At 33.5% G+C, this 22,304-nt stretch overlaps 1 protein-coding gene across 1 annotated transcript in view; it reads left to right on the forward strand.

The window, feature by feature from the left end:
• Positions 1-22,304, forward strand: part of LOC127557165 (cilia- and flagella-associated protein 47-like) — a 244,823-nt gene that overhangs the window by 73,656 nt on the left and 148,863 nt on the right. The window lies entirely within an intron of this gene.

Raw genomic sequence — 22,304 nt, forward strand, 5'->3', positions numbered from 1 at the left:
GAGGAACTGAAGCTATGGAAGGTTAGTTGAATTGTCCAAGATAATACTAATAGTTAATATTAGAATAAAGATTAGAACTCAGATCTCCCTAGTATCTGTTTGTTTTTTTACTCATCAAGTTGCAGTTTTTGATAATATGAATATCTGAATCTCTATTTTCAGAGATCTTTAAATGAACTCTCAAATCTATATATAGCACAAGTCTCCAGGGCAGAAACTCAGGTTCCAAGCAAAGTATGAAGCCTGGATCCTGCTTCTTCCCTTTGCGGACAAAGAGAGTAAATCTGAATCTTTTCCATTTGACAATTCTTTAAATGTTTTAATAAAGCTATTGTATCTTCTCTTATACTTAAATCTTTCATCAACCTTCATAAGAGATAGACTCTAGGTTTTTCACTTTGCTGGCTGCTTTCATCTAGGCACTCTTCATCTTGTTAATGACCTTTTAAAACTGTGAAACTTGCAATTGAATACAATAAACCAAATGAGGTTTGATGAGAACAGAGTATATGTAATAGGACTATCACCTTCTTGTTCCTTAAATTACGGTTTTTTTTTTAAATTCAGCCCTATATGTCATTAGTTTTTTTTTTTTTTTTTTTTTTTTTTTGGTTACCACACCACACTGCTAACTCATATTATGATTTCAGATCAATAAAATCACAAAGTCTTCTTAAGACTAGACTGTGCTAATGAATTTGCTTTATTTTCTGAAATAAAAGTTGAACTTTAATTATATTAAGTTCCATCTCATTAGGTTTTAGTCTTATGTTCAAGTTTTTAAAAATATTTATTTATTTAAAACTAAATAAAAATAAGAAAAAATAAAGTAGAAAAAGAAAATAAGAAAAGGACAATTAAAAAAAAAAAAAGATAAAACAAGATAAAACATTGAAATGTGCCCTGCAGTACATCAAGGAGGATTCAAAATATGTAACAATAATTTTCCATTTCAAGAAAGCACATATAATAATAGAAAAGATTATATTCATGACTGTCCATCTTTTAGTTGCTTCCCTTTTGTTCTTTTGTGTTCACTTTATACTTTATACATTTTTTTCCCTTTTCATCTCCCACAACTCCCCCAAGCAGACTACAGTTAAGTACAGGTATATTTGTGTGTGTGTGTGTGTGTGTGTGTGTGTGTGTGTGTGTGTATGTGTGTGTGTGTTTGTGTGTATAATATGCATATATACATATATACCATAAATATACATATATACACTATGAATATATACATTATATTATTATATTATATACATGTATATATATTAATTAATAATATAATAATATAAATAATAATATAATAAAGCAGTAATACTATAATAATAAAAGAGTAATAATAACAATGATATATAATATAGCTTTCTCTGTTGATTGAATCTGTAAATTTGACTTTGTCTGATATCAAGTAGGTACTAGTCTTATATTTTTTCTAATAAATTCTGCTCCTGATCCTTGTTATAGTGTTTGTATATATCTCTTACTTCCTATCCCTGACAACTCTTCTACTTTAATTATACTCCTTAATTTGCCTTGCTATTATTTAACTTCCTCCCATCATAGATCCCACCCTTATTTTCTCCCCCTCAATCTTTCTTCCTCCCTAATGCTCAAGTTTTCCTGATTCTTCCAACAAGTGTTAGCTATTTCTACCAGCTTTGTGTCATCTACAGTATAATGAATGTCATCTATTCCTTTAATCACAACTATTGTGAAAAATTCACAAGGCCAAGTGCTCTGTTGGATATCTGCAGCCTCATTAATAGTGACACGTTAACAATTACTATTTGAATACATTTACTCCACCAGCTCTGATTCTAAATTTATTATATTTTTACCTTTCCATATTCTCTACAACATCATACCTTTCCATACTCTCTATAAGATAAACATTTGTGTAATGCTTTACTAAAATCAAAGTAAACTATGTCTATGGAATTCTAAAAGGAAATAAGTGAGTCTGTCATGATTTGTTCTTGATAAACCTGGGCTAATTTTTTGTAATTCTTCTCTTTCTAAAGATTTACCAGTTATCCCTTTAAATGATAATGTTCTCTAAGCCAGGCATTACTAAGACCAGTACAATCAATGATTTATGTTTGGGGCTTGAATAATATAAGAAATTTGATTATATAATATTTTATCAAAAGAAGTTTACTTAATTACAACATAGAAATGATCATCAAAGATTAGACATTAGTATGATTTATACATACTTCATTTCCTCACCATATTTGGAATATTTTCTAGAGAAGTGGGTTAATACTTCATTGGGGAATAGTCCAAGTCGCAGAAGAATAAGGTACTTATGTGCTGGAACTTTTTGACTTAGAACAATGGTCTTCAAAGTGGAGATCCCAAGCTCCTTGTGTGTTACAGGAGAGGGTCTTTTATTATTTAATGGAGTTCATAATAAGCAAATTGAAATTTAGGAAGGAAGGTTTCATGTCATTCTCCTTGTTTTCCTTCTCTTGGCTACCCAATTCAGTGATTTAGATTTTAGATAAAAATGAAATGAAAGTTGTAAAACCTATGATATTATAAGAGGAAGTTCATATAACCATTGAAAGGCTTTTTAACAAAGATACAATTCTGGTTCATCTGGACATAATTCCTTTCATTTCAGTTCAGGGATACATCTAGTCAGGTGCGTTGACTTGCATGGCAGCAGGAATTTATCAGTGGAGAGAACTGACTACAATTATGTTGGGATTTTTATGCTTTAGCAAGAAGTAAAACACATCAATGCCTGGAGCTTTAGTCTTGTGGCCCAATTAAATCTGAAAAGTTGTTTCATTGACTTTTTTGGGGAAAAAAAGCAAGCCAGTGAACAAACAAAATACCTCCAGAAAAAAAATCTGTCAGAGATTTTCTAGTCTTAATGGATATTGCTCCTACCATAAATCACTTAATAGAATTTTTTCCAGAAATCAGAGTAAATTTCTCTTGCTTATACTTTGTAGAGTCTCCTCTCTCTCTCTCTCTCTCTCTCTCTCTCTCTCTCTCTCTCTCTCTCTCTCTCTTTCTCTCTCTCTCTTCTCTCTCTCTCTCTCTCTCTCTCTCTCTCTCTCTGTCTCTGACCCTGTGTCTCTCTGTCTCTGTCTCTCAAAATAGGACATTTGCTTGTCTCTACTTTGTTAATTTGTTAAAACTCCCACTTTCCATGATCATTTAGATATTATTGACAGGGTTTCAACAATCATTGTGGCTAATTATTTCAGTACCCAAGATTTTAGTTATGTATGATCTGATGTATTATCTGATTAATCAAGGGCAATTAGGTACTCTTTTTTTCTATTTGTGAAGACCCTGCACCCTGAATGTTTTAGAATCAGCCAGAATCAGGATCAGCAAAAGTCCTTGATCTTTACTCTTTGTGGATGTGAACAGAATGGCTATAGGAAGTGAGAAGAATCACAACATGAATCCAGCCAGGAGTGACTCTGGCTTTTCTCACTCCACCCTCTAAATCCTCCACCCAATCTTCTATACAAGGGATCAAACCTTCATAGAGTAGTGGGCAGGGCCATTCTTTCTCCAAGCATATGCTAATATAGTATTTTCCAATTGGTAATTAGTCTTAAGTGCTGGAATCTTAATGTATCAACTCAGTTTTAATCCATTACAATTATTCATTAATTATTTTTCATACTAATTCCCTCTTACTCACTTTGTTTTGTTATTTCCAGTGCAAAAAGTCATTCTCCTAAGCATGTGAAATAGAAACAAATAATAATTGAATATATAGACATACTTCTTACCATTACAATATGCATTTCCATATATCTCCAATAAATATTCTCTTCGTTCATTGATCTTCCTTTCTTTTCTAATAAAGCATAAAAATAAGTTCTCCCAAAGCTTATTCTGATGCCTCATCTTGTATTGAGATGACCTTAGGTTCTCCAAGGCTTTGTCATTCTGTATGCTGTTATATTTTACTATTCTGGAAAGACTTTTCAGTGTGGTTTTGGTGGCAGATTAAGTCTGTTTTCTGAGGATTAGTATAGCTAAATATGGAGAAGTTCATCACTATCAGGCAGGCCACTAGTAGCAAGCATTTTCCCCTCCCCCATTGAAATCTGTGATACATAAAAAATTACTAAAACTTCTCAATTCCCTTTCACTTTTTCCATGGCAGTCAGAGAGAAGTGGCAAATTGGGTTGTGGGTGCTAGGTATCATAACATTTTTAAAATCATGACAAGGAAAGCCTAAATAGGTTGTAAAGGAAAATTCCAAATTATATTTCAAATATACAAGAGTATTTGAGAGGATAGCTTTAAAAAAGTGTTGTCCTTATTTTCCCTTGCTAGTTTTAGATCACTTTTGAGTATATTTTAAGAATCTTTCCATGCTTTTATTTTGTGTTAATTGATCTTGCCTTCTTAATTGATTTATCTTCTGTTATATTTTTAATATTTTAAATTCTGAGTTGGTGAGTGAGTTTCCTATGCATCCACATTTATCTTTTTATAGCAGTTACATTTTTTACTCCTCATTAGAATTGTTTTTCACAGATTCAGGTCACATCTTGAATACTGTGTTGAGTTCTGGGTGTCACAGTTTAAAATAGACATTGATAATTTAGAGAAAATACTCAGGAGACTCGTTGGAATTTTTAGAATAGCTCAGTATCATGTATTTTTAGAAACTGAGGTTGCTTAACCTTGAGAAAATTAGTTGTGTGTGTGTGTGTGTGTGTATGATGATTATATAATAGCAATTGGCTAATAATTAAAAAGCTGGATTGTAGAAGATGAATAATTAATCATAATTGATAGAATTTATCAAGAAGCAGTTTGAGCTTCAATTCAATTCTTAGCAATTATAGCTATTCCAAAATACATTGGGGAATTTAGAGAGGGAGTGAGGTCTCTTCCCTTTGAGTATTTAAAGATAAAACATGTGTTTTGGAGAGGAGACAGGTCTAGATTGTATTATGGATGGTCCTTTTGTGCAATAAGGAAGAACAGTGATTGTTAATTGTTTGTATGTTATCTCCCTCATAATTCTGCGAGAAATTTTCTTTTGTCTTTCATTGTATTCCCAGTGCTTGTCATAATGTCTTGCACTGTGATAAAAATCTGCAACAAAGAGAAACTGAGGCATAAGATTTTAGATGTGACTAACTCCTTAGAAAGTTTAGCAGTTGTCATTTAAAAAGTAGAAAAAACTTAACAGCTTTTCAATAGCCAAAGATGAATTTGAGAATTTTTCGGGGCAGCTTTTTATGCAGTTGGTGATCGAATGTCAGTGATGCAAACAGACTGTTTTACAGCAGAAATGAAGGGTTGAGTTACATTTTGCTAATTCATTCTGACTTGCAAGAGGAGTCTCTAGAATCTATAGCAATGAAGCAAATACAGAGTAGAATAAAAACCTCTGGAAAATTTTGTGCCAGATACCACTTAACATCAGGACCTAGTGATATTTCCTGACCAGATTACCTCATCTTGTATTCATCTTCCTTTTCTTCCTCATGATACAGGGCCAGGTTGTAATCCTTTAATTTAGGGAATCTTAAACTCTTACAATCTCTACTATTGGGGTCTATTCAAATAATGTCAAAATACAATTAAATTTAAATCCATCAGTATTGATTCTATTGATTAACTACAATTCTTAATCATTAATCAGTCAACAGGCAATAAATATCGCAATACAAAATAAATGCTTGATAAATGTTTCTTGCCAGATTGGTAATACTTTAAAAAGACAGCAATGAAGCTTTTTTGTTGCCTGATCATCATACTTTTTACAGACACAGAGAGTGGTGTTATTGTGATAGTTGGTCATCTGAGTAGAGTATGTCAAAAGCCAGAAACTTATAACCTACTCATCTTTGAAATTACTTTCAAAGTCAAATCTTTTTTTTTTTTTTTTTTTTTTTTTTTTGTCTTTAGGGTGTCTAGCATAGTGCCTGATGCATTTTTTTTTTTAGGCATCACAAAAAATCCCTTTGAAAATAAGTGCCTACTCTAAAAATCATTTGAATTAGAATCAACAGGATAAGGAAGTTTTCTTATCTTTATAACATTCTTTTTTCAAAAGCAAAAAATATGAATGTAGATACTTTAAGCCTATGAAAAATCATGGGTTAGGGTCCTTCAACCACCAAAAACTATACATTTTTATTAGAGATTGCAGAAAATGCAGTTTTCTGCATACAATTTGTTATAACAAAATAGTAAACCTGGCAATATGGACTTTTCTGAACATAGGAACAATGAAATAATTCATAAAATGCAGCATATAAAATAAAATTGATAACATGCAAAACATTTTCTAACTAGTAATTCTCTATAATTGGACTTTTTTGTGCTAGCATCTCAATTAAAAAACAACCATTGATTTCAGACAATATCCACTTTATCATAACTCATGAAATCTACTTTATTATAAATACTGTTTCTGGCTTTATTATAAATAAAATAGTCTACTTTATTATAAATAAAATTCTTAAAACTAAAACATTTAAAAACTGAATCTTACTCTGCATTCTGTCAGATGGCGGTGCGAGGGCATTGCATTAATACTATATTGTTGTAACCTCTATATTTTGACTGCCCTCTTGGAACCAAGGGAAATATTGCCAGGACTTCAGTTCCTGCTGTCAGAAGATGTCAAGAATAACTAGGTCTCAACATCACTTCCAATACTCTCTCCGTCAAAATTAGATGGTGTTGGAGATGATAGAGGATATAACAGCTTGAAATAATCTATCAGTGATGTCTGATTCTTTGCACCAATTGAGATCCTTAGAAATCTTAGCGCATGGGAGCATAGCAGAAACAAATTGATGTTTAACTCTGAGACTTTGATTATTGATGGAATTGGCAGTTTTGATATTTCAAGCAAGCTGGTTGACTCTCTTCAAGATTGAATACTATGAGTAGCACAATGATTTTTTTTCCTCTATTAACCTTAGGCATGAAGTATGGCTGTGAATGCAAAAGTGAAAATGAAATCACTAATGAAATCAACTATATGCTGTATGTTAATCATGGAATCGCATAAACAGAACTTTATGACCTCTTAGATATGATAATGTTTGAAAGGAAAGATTTCAGGACTTTGTTACAAAAGAGCTTTCTATGATCTCTAAGGTATCTTTCAGATATAATTTAATTAATTTCTGGTTTTTAAGTAATTCCTTGGGCCATTAGGGAGCAGAGATTTTGGTATTGAAAAGGGGCAATGACTATTTGTAAATCTAGGGATATCATGATATAATGAAACTAGGTTTGGCTATTGAAAAAAAATGAATGAGATGTGGAATTTGTTATTTCTCTTCTCCTTGATATCTAATTCTTCTTGATTGTGACTCAGAAATAGATCCTTTGGAAAGGAAAATTTTTGAGTATTGAAGAAGTAGTGTGGAAGTTGTGGAGTGTTCCTGAGAGGAAATAATGGGAAAGAAGGAGCTCGTCACTCTTTTTTTACATTCCTTGCCTGCTTCAATGAAAAGCCTGGTTTCCATTCTACTTTAGTCTTTTTTAAGTGCTTGGTAATTGAAAGGTCCAAAGTACTACTCTGATCCCACGTGTAATCATAGCTCAACAAGAAGAATCTAGGCTTATACTTTTTTATATTCTTGCATCTGTAGTAATTTACTTATGATAATCTGGTTTTTATGTCTTTGAATATTATTTTTCTTTTGTCATTTTTGAGACTCCATCTGGACCTTGGAGCCCTCATAAAAATCAAACTCAGTAAATAACTTTATTTTATTAGACAGTAACAAAGCATTAATTCTTAAGAAAAAAAAATGAGTTTTTGCTCTCTAAAAATTGCCTTATATCACAAATTAGTTTATTACCTCCAGTATAGCTGTTATTATTTTTATTATGACATCATTTAAGAAGAAACAAAATATAATAATATAGATTACCTTTGGAAGAGTTAGTTGGAATTTACTTTACTATTGTGACTTATGCAGAATTAGCCTCAACTGTTCTGAAGATTTATTAAAATAGCCATTAACAGAGTGACTTAGAAATTTAGTATTCTTATACTTTTTAACATGTTTCATGGCCTAAGATATTTAACAAATGCCTATCTTAATGAGAGGTTTTTGCTAACTTAATAAATAAAGGCATAAACCATGCTACATACCAGCAGTGCCTGTTTTTTTTTTTTTTTTGTCATAATGATGGCAGACATTTAATTTATAGGCTATGAGTCATAAATTTTTGTTTAGCCACCCTAACATATAAATAATTTGGGAGAGGAAGAGGAGACAAAAATAAAATTAAGGCCCAAGGTGACTTGTTATTTAAAAAATGTTCAAATTAATCTGTTGTTAAGCTTTTTAACAAGGAAAGAAATAAATCAAGATGAAACTAATGTAGATGTGCATATATTCTACTAATATAGGTCAATACCTTTTTTATCTTAGAGTCTAAGAAAGTTGCCTCGTACACCAAAAAATTACATAGGACTTTCTCAGATTCATATGTCAGGGGTGGCCAGATCTTTCAAATATCTAGTTATAGCTATGACTCAAACTCATCCTGTAAAATATTCCCTCCACAAAGGGAATTAATTAGGTAAACTCCAAACAATTAAACAACAAAACTAAAACACACAGAGATGAAGTGATTTGTGCAGAGTCACTTAGCTAGTGTCAAAGGAATGATTTGAATTTCCTGACTCCACATTCAAGATAAGTTATAGGAGAAAATTTAAATAATAACTTTTTGAAATAATTTTAGGAATTTGCTCCTCATCTCACACCAAATATATTTTTGTGGGACCTGGAAACCTCAATACCCACATTCAGGGAAAACTTGTATCTAGTTATATCTGAGTTTTATTTTGAAGATTTCTTTGGAATAAAACTACAGATTGGAGACATGATCACAAAGAGGCCTTTGGTATCAGCACTTGGGATTAAGAGTGGTCTTTCTTTTTACAAAGTGTTAGGGGCAGGTTAAGGAGAGAATGATGTGGGCCATGAGTAATATCTATACATAAATTTCTGAAAAGACTTTAATGCTAATTCTTCTTCTCTAATATCTTTCAACTGCAGATTGAAATGCTCCTTGAATATATTGTCTAATTATCTGCCTGACCTTGAGAAGTAAATAGATAGAATGCATATGATTACCATTTCTCTCTCTTTTTTGACATAAATATGAGTTAGAAGAAATCACACCAGATTTCAGATCAATCCAATTTAATAAGCATTTATTAAGTAGATAGTCTGCTTTATTCAGAGGAAGATGGAAGCTATAAAAGCATCCTGGGGGAGCATAGAATCTAAAGAGAGATGGCATTTATATAAATAACAAGACTTAATGTGTTAAGTGTTTGTAACACCATTATTCCTCCTGTTTCTTTTGATCATAGTCCCAACTTTTTTTTTTTTTTGACTCTTTCCTCTCCCTTACATCAGATTAAGAGAATATCAACAATAACAACAGAAAGGAAGATAAATAGAATGGGAAAGCATGTGATTTTAAAATCAGTCAGAGGAGAGTCCTCACATTGGTGAAATCATAGTTCTATTTGAATAAATCTAATATGAAAAAAAATTCTCTATAGATATCCTATAATTTACTCAGTCCATCAGATCTATTAGGCCAGAAATAATGAACAGACAATAAAAAAGGTAGCCAATATATTCAATACAGTCTTTCAGTGCATATTTAAGTCTGTTTTGGCTAATGTATATTCTTCTTTAGGTCACTAGGCTATAATTATTTATGCTATCCCAGTAGCAGAGCCTGACTTTGACAGGTGAGCTTCATTTCTATCATGGAGTTGCTGTTTAATATTTTCTTTGGCTCATTTGCTCCTTGCCCCCAACACTCAAGTTTGAAAGCTATGGGAAATTCCTTCAGTTATCTAGCTTTTAAAATATTCATTTGACTCATTTATTAGCAAACCATGTATCTTGATGGCATTGGAACATTTAATAAAAATATTCATGAGACAAAGGAAAAGGAAAGTCACTTAATGAAATCACAACCAGCACTCCTGGTGAGTAGAGTCACATTTCTTTTCCACCATTTTAATATTTATCTCAATTTCCTCCAAACAGGCATAAAATGCATTGAAAAAATCCTTGAAAATTTCTCTTTGAAGGTGAAGAATGAAGTTGAAAAAATTAGTAAAGTCAAGCATTAGCATTTTTTTCTTGAATCACCAGCCATTTTCATTTGGCAGTTATTTTCATTTGGCACTTGTTCTCAGTTTCTTGCCAGTAGGGAAGCTTCATCACCATCCTGATTATCTCCACAACTTTTAGCCAACTCCCTGCTCCTCCAGAGATTCCAGTCTTCACTTCTTACTTCATTTCCCTTCATCTTTAAATGTTCTTTCTTGGTGCCTATCTGCCATTAATCTTCAGCCCACAATTTCTGAGAAATATAATTTACTACTAGTTCTATGTTCTGTAGCCCATTAGCAAGTTCTGCCCTAATTCCTGTCCCCATAAAGAGCTTGGATAATGACCCTTCCCTCTTACCCCCATCAAAAAGAGAGAGAGAGAGAGAGAGAGAGAGAGAGAGAGAGAGAGAGAGAGAGAGAGAGAGAGAGAGAAAGATAGATAAGAAAGTTTTCTGAAATTTTCTATTATTCTTATATTATGACTAAAACAAAATCTTTTTTTTTTTTTTTTGGTTTATGTCTCAAATCCTTAGCACAGTGCTTTCCACATATAGTAGTCCAATAGATCACGGGTTCATTGATATAATTAATTTTTCCAAAGATAGAAATCTCAGATCCAACATGCCTGCTTACCATATTTGATCCCACAATTCCAAACAGGGGTTTTATCCAATATTCTGTTGGTGGGGACATTCCTCATGTGTGTGTGTATGTATATGTTTGTGTGTATGAGTATATATACATACATGTAGGTATAACCATTTCATGAATACTAATAGAACATATAGGCTCCCTATAGATTTTCATCACTATTGTCAAATAACATGTCCATCTTTTTTTATCATGCATTTTTCTTTTGACCTCATTTAAATTCTTTCTCCTTTGAAATTCCTAATTTGTATGTTTTCAACCTACTCACATCTACCATGCATCTATCCATTATCCTTTGATCCTGGACTTTATTCTTCAGAAACTTTGGTGTTTCATGTCTTGAAGATATATAAAATCACCACTAGAATGTTGCTGTAATTTTTAAAAATTATTCTTTGTTTAAAAAGAAATTTAGAGTCACTAAAGTAATTTCCCCAAAATAGTCTGCTTCCTTTTTCTTGCTCAATTCTGAGCCATTTTCCCTGGACATTTGCAGTGAATTTTAATTTTAATTTTCTTATGTCATTGTTGACCACGCCAACGAAAAAAAAAACACCATACTGTATTTTATTTTTATGAGTCAGAAATAATTTTTATTAGTCTAGTATTCAAGCACTTATTTCAGATTTAAAAAGAGAAATTTCCAGACTGGCAGAGTTTAGCACCTCAAGCCCAAAATTCTTCTTCTTGCCATTTCCTCAGGCATATTTCTCTTTCTAAGACTATTTGCTGTAACATTTATAGAAATGTTGAAAAATAAAGTCTTTTTGGGAAGAAATCGGATTTGTGGTTAATATTCCAGAAGAGAGGTAACTATCAAGTAATTCATTTCCACTTAACCCTAGATTTTTTCTTAACTATTACTTTCAAGAAATGAAAGCATCTCCCCAGGCATCAATATTATAATACTCTCTAAGTGGGAAGAGGGGAACAAAGGAGGAAAAAGGTAAAGAAGGGACTTTCCTGGGTGGGCCCCAGGCCAGTTCCTTTATGGATGAACAAGTCAATAATCTTTACATGACAAGAAGTATTTATTGTCCTAAATTTGTTTTCTAGACTTAACCTATTTTACTTAAACTAAAAGCATTCTTTTGTAAATTCACTTGAATTCTAGAAAAAGATATAAAAAGAATTTTTAACATGTAGAAACATTTATTTGTTAATATTTCTAAAGAAGTTCAAATAGGACCTTGTAAAGTACTTCGTATATGTGATATGTGATATAATTTTTACAGAAATGGACTTTAGCTATAAGCATACCATTGTTTACAGTCTTCTTTCCAGGAGGAGGAGGGGAAAATCTTGTCAACTCAAAACTGGAATATTTTATCTGGCATGGCACTGTATATCAATGTTGTTTTTGCCTGTCCTAAAAGAATTATATGGACTAGTAGAAGCTGGTAGAGCATTGCCTACCTCTCCTGTAGAGAATATTATGCAGTGCACAACTACAGCAGAGTCATTTGAATAAACTATTGCACATTCTTCAATGGAATAGTTTATCAAAGTAGAGATTTTAGTGAATCTGCTTGTTATATGTATCTGCTTGTTAAATCACAAACATTCATCTGTAGAATTTTATGTGAAAGAATTTTGCATTGATGGATAAAGTTAAAATTCCTTCATATACAAAATTTCCTTTATTCCATAAGTTCATGCAGTCATTCGAATTATGTGGACTTCTCTCTTTGTATTAAATATTTATACTAATTGAAAGTACTTTGGAAAAACTCCAGTTATTTAAATCAACAGTAATATATTATAAATTAATTCCCTCAAAGGGTATATTGGTAGAAAAGTAATCCAAATATTTTAAACATTTTTTATGTTTATTGGAAAAGTAAAGAGATCACTGAATGTGCAAAGAATATCTTTTTAAAAAAAATAACGAATGACCTTTTGTGTATATCTTTCTAACCCTTGTTTTACAAAACAGATTGTAATGTTTACTGACAGAAACCTATGCATTTAGCCACAGAGACTTTAAAAGTACAAAAAATTCCTCCTGAATCATAATCTTCTTTCTTTTAACTTAATTTTTTAAAATAGCTATTATATGTCACCTTGATTTGGCCAGTTAGATAATTATGTAAAATACTTAAGAATGTAAAGCTTCTTAAACCAACAAATAATTATAGTCTTCTGTATATTTTTTATTCTATATAATTTATGTAAATATAAAATTCTATATAATTTTTTTAGCTTCTGCTACAATTCTGTTATTAAATTTTATATAGTACTACTTATAAAAGTTTATGAGACCTTTATAGTGTTCAAAGACATATTTTTATTTTAAAGATGATTAATAAACCATTTTTGTATTTTCATCTTGTGGATCCACCCTGCTGATTAGCTTAGGGCCTGAGAAAAATAACCAAGGACTGAATAAGTAAGGTTGCAAACTTTATTTCACATCATATGAATAAAAGAAAAGAAATGAAAGTATATAACACTCGAAATATGCTTAATCAACAAAAATTCACTAACCACTAAATAACTACTATGTGCAAGATGCTGAATTAAGTGTTAGATCATAATAACCTCTCCATTCAAAAATCTTATCCTTCCACATCACTTTCCTTAATTCCACTGAGGGCAGCGATAGTCTCCTAGATTTTCAACTTTATAATTATTCTCATTTCTTCATTCTTATCTCTCTATGTACAATCAACTCAATTAAATTTCATCCAAGATGAATTTATTAAGTGCCTATTATATATGACACTGGGGAGTATTAACTATATAAATATGTCAGCGTGCCTCAAAGCCCCCCAGAGGCTTGGGGCTTCTGTCATCTACATATAATAGTGTAAAGAAAAAAAAATCAGTTAAGCAGGTAGAAGAAACTTCTACTTTGTTCTTTGGTACCTTGCTTGTGTCTTTTCACTGCCTATTCGTCAATGGTAGAGAAGAGAAAAGTCAGGTTTTTCAAACTAGTCTCTTTAGTGCTTAAGAAGCATTTAGTAGGCACTTAAATGTTTATTGACTGATTCCCAAGGTTGCTTGTTGGGCAAATGGCCATTAATCGGATTATAGTCTGGCAATTGGAAATTAAAGCTCAGAGGTTCATGGAATGCTAAATTATTCTGTGACAAATTAACCCAAACTCCTGATCCAGGAAGAGAAATTCAGAGAAAGATCTAAAACTGTAGGTATTAACTATTTGGGAAGACCCTGCTTTTTTGTTCTAAATTCTCAATAACAGGGATTGACAAACTCTTGTTTGGAAGATGAGACGCTTCAACATGCAAGAGGGAAAAGAGGAACAAGACCTGAGAAGCTGAGGGAAATTCTTTGGTTGTAGAGAAGGATTCTTGCTTTTTTTTTTTTTTTTTTTTTTTAAAGACCATGTGGAATTTGAACAGAAAGGGACATGACAACACTCATGCTTTCCTTTAGAAAGAGACAGTCAAAGATTTCAAATGAACCATAAGTGGAAGCCATGTCATCTGAGTAACCAAAAAAAGTCCAGTCAGTGTTTAGAGGCTATATGACTAAGAAAATGACCATTGGCAAAAACAGGTAAGTTTAAAGATATAGGCTTTGAGAGAAAATAATGAGTGAATGCAATGAATTTTAAAATGTTAGTAGAAAATCCATAGAAGAATTCTGAGATGATGGTGGAGTAAGTCAGAAAATTCAAGATCTCCAGATTTCCCCATAAAAAAACAAAATTGTACCTTAGGGAAAGCATGGACCAATGAAAAACAAATAAGTCTTGGGGCAGAACAGATGTCCTCTTGAACAGAAGTTTAAACAGTTGTGAAGTGTAAACATCTCTAGGCAACCTGCATAGAAACCATAAGGAGTGAGCCCAGGAGCTAGTTGAGTTCAGAGATAGCCTCAGCCTGAACCATGGGGACTTTCACCTCCCAGACCTCACAGGCAATAAGGGGTACAAGTCTGGGAAAATGAGGGAATCTCTGCTGATATGGAATTCTAGGTCCAGCTGTGCTGCTTAAGACTCAGCCCTGGGTAAGAAGAAATTAGCATACACGGTGAGTATAGAAGCAGGAGGGCAGGGAAGCTACTGACTATCAGCACTTGAAGGAAGATGCAGTTCTTGGTCTGGGGTTTCAGGCTAGAAGGGAGAACTAAAATAAATCAAAAGGCACCATCCTACCAAACACTCGGATTAGAAGTTGTTATACTAATAATTTCTCACTTTAAAAATGAGCAAGTAAAGAAGAACCTAACCCTAGAAACTTACTACGGGAATAGGAAAGAATAGCTTTCATCTTTGGAGGAAGACATTGAAGTAAAAAAAAAAAAAAAGCAAAAAAAACTCTCCTGTCCCAAAGAGTAACTTTAAATGGCTAATTGCCTAGAAAAAAACTTATAGAACCAAAAAAAGGCTTTTAAAATCAAATGAGAGAGACTGAAGAAAAACTCAAATGAAATGAGAACCATCCAAGAAAAAAAAATTATGAAAAGAAAGTCAACCAACTAGAAAAGGAGATTCACAGTCTTAAAAGAAGAAAATGACTCCTTGAAAATTAGAATTAGACAAGAGGAAACCAGTGAAGCAATAAGAGACCAACACATAATAAAAAAAATATATAAAGAATGAAAAAATAGAAAAGAATGTTGTCATAAGAATGATAACAAATCTGCAGAACAGATCAAGAAGAGAAAGCATAATAATCTACCGGCTTGAAAGCTGTGACCAAAAAAAGAACCTTGACACAATAATACTAGAAATAATCCAAGAAAATTTTCCTGAAATGATAGAATAGAGTAAAGTAGAAATAGAAAAAAGATACCATTTGCCGCCTCAAAAAGATCCTACAAGGAAAACACATAGGAACATTTTTGCTAAACTTCTAAAACCCCACATTAAAGAAAAAACTGTAGAAACAACAACAACAACAACAACAACAAACAATTAAAACATGGGGAAGATGAAAAGGGGAAAAAAAAAGAATAAAGTAAAAAGTACATTTGAGAAAATAAAAGAAAACCTACAAGGAAACAAGGATGGACAGAGATGAATATAATGGCTTCTATTATTATATATGCTTTTTTGAAATGGAAATTTGTTGTTGCATATTTTTAATCTTCCTTGATATTCTGCTGGGCAATGGAAATGTTTTTTACCCTCTTTCTGTCTTTTTCTATTTTTTTTTATTATTTTGTATTTAAGTTTGTATTAACTAAATTTTTAAAAAATAATTTTAAAAATTAGTCAAGATGATATGCATTTGGAGATGAAGGACTGGATTTGAGGGAAGAAATTGAGTCTGGAAGGAGCAGTTAGAAGCTATAGGGGTGATGTTTGAAAGTTTGCACCATTAGGGTGTGCTCAATATAATTCCTACAGTGAAATGCTCTGGGCTTGAGGATGTAGAGGTCAGTGAAAGTCCACTAAATGAGCTAAGAATATAGTAGTGATGAGTGTGTTTGAGAAAGGGGTGGCAAGCCGCTAGGGAAGACACAGTTGTATGGCAGAGTTTAAAAAAAACCCCAGTGGCTAGCTTGATCTTTATTTTCATAGACTGTTACTTCTTTTGAGTCTATCTCAGGCCTTTGAGAACAGTTAGGGAATATGATCCTTGTTTCATCATAGGCAGCCTATCTCAATTTCCTACCCAAGATTATTGAAGAAGCAGGTATCATTTTACATTCAAAGGTATAATGAAACATTTCACTCCTACAGTACCTTAAATCTGTGGTATGAGTTGTATTTCTTTCTTTTAGGGAATTTCTTTGTTTTTAGCACAAAGGAGTATTATTCTATACTTGTTTTTTTCAAAGAAATTGTACATTCCTGAGTATGGATCCTAATAGTCTGTGCCTATCTATGGGTTACATTAAGAAACTGTCTCATCAGATTTGTAAAGGCTCAGGCTGATGAGATGTGGGACCAGTTAGGTCTTGTTTGAGAATAGAGTTTTGATTTTCCCTATCTCTATAGATAACACTTGGTGAAGATTGTAGTAAAGTATGTTTCTGTTATGTATAGTGGGGAGAGGGAAGACTGGGTCATCAAGGAAGAAAGTATATAGATAGAAGAAAATAAGGCTAAAGATAGGATTATGAGATTTGCTCACATTTATGGAACATAAAAGAAACTTGAGACAATGTCCCATTTAGGAACATCACATGAATGTCCCTCAGAATTAGAAGGAGAATCAGGAAAAGGCAGTCACTGAAGCCAAAAAAGGATGAAGTATGAAGGAGGATCATTAGTGTCAAATGCTTTAGAGATATCAAAGCTAATGCAAATTCTAAGAACTTTGAAAAGATCTTTGTGTATGGCAATAATTCATTACTCATAACTTTGGAGAAATTTCCTTTAGAGTCAGAGATGGGAACTTGAACCTGAAGGAGGAGAGAGTAAGTGGTGCTGATGTGGAAGAAATAAGTAGACTATGCTTTGTAAAACTTTTACAGTAAATGAAACTCCTCAGAAAGTGTAATAAAAAGCTGACAAACATTTTGTATCCCGACAGCTTTGGAAATTACCGGTGAAATAGACCTGTTTTTCTTTGTCATTTTCCTTTTTTTCAGAACATTAAGTAACAACTTAGAATTTGAAGACATGCTTCATTCAACTAAGGCAGATGTTTATTATTACAGAGGAGGAAGGGATAGAGGCGGGAGGATGATGCAGTGAAAATCATTGCTGTAATATTTTCTGTAGAATCATATGTAACTGTAAGTCGCTGACAGTTTGTGGGTTTGTTTAGTTAAAGGTGGAACGGGAATCACCTATTAAGCTTCAACAAGAAAAGGAAGGGATGCTTAATTCTTGTCATCTCCACTTCAAGCCCTGGAAAATGGATGTTGCCAGAATTCTGCATCTTTTCCCTTTTTCTCATAATTGCCACCCCAGGCTCCATTTTCTGTGGAAAATAATGGAGAAGGCAACATGATCAGAATAGTACTAAATCCTGACTAGCATGCCCAAGTACTTTATAAGCCCACAGTTTTAGGCTAGAAGAAAGAAAGAGGACTGAAATCACATGATCTGAACTTTCTCTGCTATTGGAAAAATTATAAAATAATTAACCTTTTCTTTCATATACCTAATAAGCCCTGACTAGGGATAGAAGGAGCAAACTGCTTTGACTCTAAAATTCAAACAAAGAAACTCTGTCCTCTCTATTTACTTCTTTCTCTCTCTACAATTTACCTAGCTTCTTTTATAACTTTGTATTCATAAATAATGAAACGTCAAAAAAAAGTCATAATCAATCATATATTTATTACATATTCATCCAAAGTAAACTGGGGAGGGGGCTTCTGGTTAGGGTCTATATAATCTTGTGTTTTACAGTTTGCACCTATCACTCCTTTACTGAAGGAAGACTCCTTGTCTATTAGGAGTTGCCCTTTTTTAGTGAGATTGTAATAAATTCTTTTTGCTTTTCTACCTCTAGAGTCCCTGATTTTAATTTGAGTTGGAGTCATAGCTGTTTCATATAGTTTTGGGAGCTCATCTGGGACATTTCCTGTTCATGGGGGGGTTTCTCCCATATCAAATCCTGAGGCAGGTACTCTCTAGAAAGTTCTCCTGGACTCATTATGGGAACTCTCTCTCCAATCAGGTAAATTTCTGAAGAGAGACACTCAGAAAAAGCAAAAATGAAAGTGGGCTAGTGAAAATAGAGGATTAATTCGGCTCAGGAGATAAACCAGCTGAGAAAAATTTGAAATCAGTCAGGTAAATTGTGCATGATACAGGTAGGACAAGAAATTGATGAGAAAAAGAAAGACTCCATACAAGGACTTTTCCTTTGACAAGAAGTGATAAACTACCTGGGTGATTGAGATTAGGTTTGGGAGAATTCTGTAAAAGGCTCCCATTTCCCTTTGATATTGGAAAGCTCTAAGTGGTTTGAGTGTGTAAAGGTGCACCCATTTTCCTTTGGTAAGACTGGATGAGTCCTCCATCAGAGAAGATAGGATACTGTGAACCTTGGCAAAGGAACAATATAAGCTATTTGGTTCTAAAAACCTATTGTCCCAGGAAACATAGCCCTTTAGGAAGAATTGGGATGAAGTATCAAAATATATAAATTAAATATTATTGTTTTATTTGGGGAGGTGCTGCCAAGGGCTGGGTGTATATTCAAAGGAGCCATCAATACCCAGCTGCTGGGCTCCTAGTGCTTCAGCTCCAGAACTCCTTTCCTTCCTTCCACCCCAAGGTGGGACTGAGAATGAGTTTGATTGATTTAGAAAAACAGTTTGTGTTTGTGTGTCTGTATTTTGTCTTCTGTATTTCAGTTAGTCAGCCAAATTACAAAGGAAAAGATCTGGCTATTAAAATCACTCGTTTTGTACTTAATTGGATTTATGCAAATAGCTTTTAGCTATAGAGAAAGGACTAGTTCTGAGTTAGGGAAAGTTTTTTAACTGCCATATCAAAAAGAAAAAAAAAAAAAACTGACATATTTCTGTGGACCTAGAACTGGCCAATTTGGATCTCTAGAAATTGTCAAAATTATAAAACTGCAAAAACATGTTAGCACATTCTGGGGTTTTTGAGATTAAGTTTTAAGTTGCTTAGTACTATCTCTCAGATAACTTGAGTTAATCTATTGTATTTTTAAGTAAGCCTAATTTACCAAGGGCCTGAATCTGAGGTTTATAGAAAAACTGCAAAAGGAAAAAAAAAAGCCCTCTGGGATTTTTCATGCTTCTCTTCCTTGAAGAGGCTTGTGGAATCTGACCTGGATAGACAGGTGTCCCTTGCTGGCCTGGATTCTTCCGATATTTGTGCTGGTGCCCCAACATCTTTGACATGGCGGGCATGGAGGGTGGGCTAGTCACTGGGTCACATATATGCAGCTTGAAACCTGGTTCCTTTCTCTGACCTTCTCCTCCAGGGTCCTAAAGTCCACCAATCTATTAAAGGCTTGTAGATGGATTTGATTTGGGGTTATGTGTGTTTAAATTGGAATTATGATTCTGAAGTTGTATGAGATAATTTCTATTAACTAATTCATGCTAAAATGTGAACTTGTTTATTCTGCTATATGATTTTAGAAATATGTTGTGCCAGAGAAACTGAGCAAGATAGAGATTAGAGAGTATTTAATAATTTATTAAATGTAGAGATATACTGGGATTAAATTAGATCCATGGTTTGGTTCCAGAGCTGAATGAGATTATCATTTCCAAAAATCCAGTAAACAATCAGAGTTCTTAATGACATATATACATGTGGCTCAGATGCAGAGGGTAGACTAAGGCAGGGGCGGAGTCAGGATGCTGCAAGCAGGAAAGGGATTCTGACAGGGCCTGTGAGCCTCTGGAGAGAGGAATGACATAATCAATCAGGGGAGGCATCCTGGAGAGGCATCTTGATAAGACAGCATCTGATATTCTAAGAGCTCGGCATGGGGAGAGGCATTCTGATATTCTAAAACATAACATTTTTTATCTTTATCAAATATTCTGATAAAGAGGGAGGGGAGGTTTTACCTAGAAGCAGGAAACCAAGGCAGGACTGAGTCAGGATAATTAGGGAAACTGAGTCAGGACAATAAAAGAGAATTGTGGCATAACAATTGTATTAATATTGGAGTATTGCTACTAGAAATTTACATTTGTATTTGATTTAATTTTAAATTTTTAAAAATGTGTGCGTTTGCTTTAATATTGTCTCAGTCCTGCTGCATATGTGATATACAGTTTGGGAAATTTGGTCCACAGTTATGAGGTATTACCTATAATCTTATTGTGCCAATGTGCTCTTTCCCAGTTTCCCTAATTGTCCTATTCAGTTACTCTGCCTCAGGTTATAACCATTCCCTCTTAATGTTTGATAGGATAAAGGTCTTATATCTTAGACTTTAAGGCCCAGGGGTCCTCAAACTACGGCCTGCGGGTCAGATGTGGGAGCTGAGGACGATTATCCCTCTTACCCAAGGCTATGAAGTTTCTTTATTTAAAGGCCCACAAAACAAAGTTTTGTTTTTACCGTAGTCCGGCCCTCCAACAGTCTGAGTGACAGTGAACTGATCCCCTATTTAAAAAGTTTGAAGACCCCTGCAGTTTAGGCTATAATCATTCCCTCATAATGTTTGATGGGATAAAGGTCTTTATCCATTTTAGACATCATTAGAATATCAGGAGCCTCTCTTTTGTTATCCTATAAAAGAGTCTTGCTGTCTAATGCTCAAGGCTTGATTCTTTGAGATAATAGTCTAGTACAGCCCTGGGACCAAGATCCATTTGGTCTCAGCATATCTCTCCATTTAATAAACTATTAAATTGGTCTCTAATCTCTATCTTGCTCAATTTCTCTGGCATTACATTCTGAACCTTAATGTTTGTTTTGCTTTCTTCCTTTAATGAAAAATGTGTAATATGTCAAAAGATAAGAAGATATTGAGGAGATATCCCTCCAGAGGGAGGGAACCTGGCTCCAAAATATTCAAGTTAGGTTTTAATGAAATGACACCAGTGAGGAAATTGAGATATAGTGGACCATTTCATAGGATGGGCTCAACTTTCACCTGAACTCTGCCTCTTTAGGAAGAGTTATTGAAATAACATTGGAACAAATTGTATGTAAGTATGGATTGGTAGAGACTATTGATTCTGCTACAGGAACATATTTTACTTCTAAGGTTTTTTAGGAAATGATGAGGAAGGATTGCAAATTGAATGCTAATCCCATACATTTGGGCATCTGGCCTCATCAGGAAAAGTGCAAAAAATAAATCACATTCTTTGGAAACATTATCAAATTGATGTTAGAGACTACATTGCCATAGATCAAATGTTTGCCTATTGTTTTATTAAAAAATTAGAACTGTCCCTAGAAGTGATCTGTGATTTTCCCCATGTGTGGTTCAGAAATGGTGAGGCGTCACTATTTAATAAAAAAAAAGCTAGAGAGATCTCTAAAAGCAAAGCATTCTTAGCTAATGGTATACAATAAGTATAACCAGACTTAGGAATAATCAGGTGGATTTTTATTCAAAGAACACCATTGGAAAACTAAATCAGAAAGATCTCACCTTAAGTAGAAGTCAAAACAAAATTTATTAGGCTCCAATATAAGGGCAACTCCTAAGAGACAAAATGTCTTCAGAAAAGAAGTGCAAAGTGCAAAGTACAAAACACAAGATTATACAGACCACAGTCAGACGCCCCTAACCCCACTCCAAATATTCTCCCCTTGTCTGGGGGGTGTAATCTATCCCACAAACAAAAGAATACTAGTAAATAATAAACTCTTTACCCATTAAGTATTTCTTAGCTTTATCTTACCTTATCTTTCACAACCTGTCCATTATCATAAATTTTCATGCAGCAAAAATTTAATTTCCCACAAACTCTACCTTCTTCAACCAACAAGTAGTCTAATACCAATCTGTGCTGGAGTACTGCTTCTCTAGTCTCAGTGGCCTGGTCTGCTAACAAATCCAGTGCTTTTGGTGTCTGGTTAAGAATTATTTCAACCATATCCTGGAGTCTAATGAGCCTATTCGGCATGCAAATTGGGGAACTGTACCTCCAACTCCCATCTGGGGACATCTATCATTCCAACCATTTGTGTCCCCAGTAATTAGAATA

Source organism: Antechinus flavipes, chromosome 3 (genome assembly GCF_016432865.1).
Source record: "Antechinus flavipes isolate AdamAnt ecotype Samford, QLD, Australia chromosome 3, AdamAnt_v2, whole genome shotgun sequence".
Taxonomy (NCBI): Eukaryota; Metazoa; Chordata; class Mammalia; order Dasyuromorphia; family Dasyuridae; genus Antechinus; species Antechinus flavipes.